Below are 2,169 nucleotides of genomic sequence, written 5' to 3' on the forward strand. Positions count from 1 at the left end.
TTACAATTTTACTATTTTTTAAAATAGAAATTTTCTTTAAACGAAATATTCATAATATATTCTAATACTTATCTTCCATTTTTTTAAAGAGAGATATTACATAAATATATTAGATTTCCGATTTTGTAAAACAAATTTCGTTTTTTTTTTTAATTTTCGTTTTTAACTTTTTTTTAAAAAAAATAAACTTAGAAAAGGGTAAAAAGGTCCAGATTGGAATCTCATTAATGGCAAATTAGTAATTTTAAGTCTGAGGATGAATGTGGTGCGTTTCAGCAACCTAAATAGGTGAAAAAAGCTTCTCCGAAAATTTTTAAAGGGCAATTTTCATTAAGGGCAAAAAGGTCAATTTTTGTGAGATTGGCTGTGAGCCCTTTCGATTATTTCTTTAATATATTAGATTTCAGAAAAAAATCCAATGGGTACCCATAATCTTATAGGGTAAACCCGAATAAAACCCTATCAATTCGGGTACCCGCCCAACTTAAACCCAATTTTTTTTTATAAAAAAAACAGGTCTGTGTTTCCGAGGCTCGTTTGTATAGAATAATGGTGACAGTTTAATGTTTGGTTGGCAAACGAGGTTGGATGGAGCTGCAGCTTTGTAGGAGTGTTCATGAATCTTGGGTCTGAGATTAGGAGGAAAAGGAGAATGACTTTCAGCATTTAAGCGGCAAAGGTGAGGGTGGTAATCGCCGAAACACAATTGTTACTTTCTAAGCATGTTCTTCATGAATTGTTTGTATAGGCTTGGAAACTATGTTTTGATTGGTTATGTCTATTTTTTGATATTGTGTGATGATGTGATAATTAGAGGTATGATAATAATGTATGATGACATGGTACAATATGATGCATAAAAGAATGATTAGGTGTTTAACTTTGATATGATCGTGGCCAGCAAGGAGACAGAAGCCGCAGAGAAACCGGAGATCCTGGGAAGGATCACTCATTCAAAAGCTAAGGAGATAGCCAAGGAAGCTCATGCACTCATAGCTGACGGGTCATTCAATCTACCGAGGATCCAAGTCTTCAACATATCCACCCTGAAGACTTCACCCGGTAATGATAACTAGATAACTTAGGTGTGAAGTTTATACTCTTTTTCCCATAGCTGAGTTTTGTCCCAATGGATTTTCTTGGTATAGTTTTTAATGAGGCAAATGGATCACTACGTCGAGTTATCTAGAAGTCATTACCAATAGGGGATAATGTACAAGTCACCATGACTTCTGTACTAATACAAGTGACTTCTGTACTACTACAGATCACCTAGACGCTTCGTTGTTTTCTTATTTCCTTTACACGCCTTGTTGTTTTATTTTGAACTTCCTGTTGTTTGGAGTGTCGAGCCTTAGGGTTAATTATAAAACCCAAAAGTGACGCCTCCTTGTTGGGTAGCGAAGAAGTTTTATGTAACAAGTATTGTTGAATCTTTCTTCTCTCAATCCGAACTCGTGAATGCGTTCATGATTCCGAGTTTCTAAACACTTTGTGATTAAGAAACTCTTCACTTTATTTTCGAATCCATATAACCATCTAACACTTCTCACCATCGAATCATTGCTTTTCTCTCTCGAACATCACCTGCTGTCACTCGCAATCCACTTGTGCATCATCACCATCAATTCACGTCGCCTCTTACCTGTCATCAGCCTCCATCAGAGTTTCATCCTAGGGAGTTCGTATTATGTGGTATCAGAGCCCACTCGGTGCCAAAGGCTGAGCGATTCTAAACCCTAATCTCGTTTTGTGTTGTTTTGATTTTGTTCATTTGTTTAATTCTTTGTTGTGTTAGTCTCTGCTGTTTTAGCTTTCGTTGTGAGTCTTGTTTAGTTTTAGGATTTGCTTTTTTTTTTTTGTTGTTCGTTTGTGTCTAGATTACGATTCTTAGAGTTTATTTTGTTCTTTCACTCAAGGAACGTTTTACTTCGAGTTTTCTTCTTTATTTTGCAGGTACAATGGAGCTTTCTCCAGAAGCTATGGAAGCTTTGAACCAAGCCATGGCTAAGCAAATAACAGAAGCAAACAAGACAATGTCTACTCAGTTCCAGCAACAGATGGAACAACTCAGTAATAAGTTTGAGAAGCAGATCAAAGATATAGCTCAAGCAACTAGCGCTTCAGATCAGAATTCTTCAGAACCGCCTAGTCCTAATGAGGCTCTCC

Source organism: Camelina sativa, chromosome 1 (genome assembly GCF_000633955.1).
Source record: "Camelina sativa cultivar DH55 chromosome 1, Cs, whole genome shotgun sequence".
Classification (NCBI taxonomy): domain Eukaryota; kingdom Viridiplantae; phylum Streptophyta; class Magnoliopsida; order Brassicales; family Brassicaceae; genus Camelina; species Camelina sativa.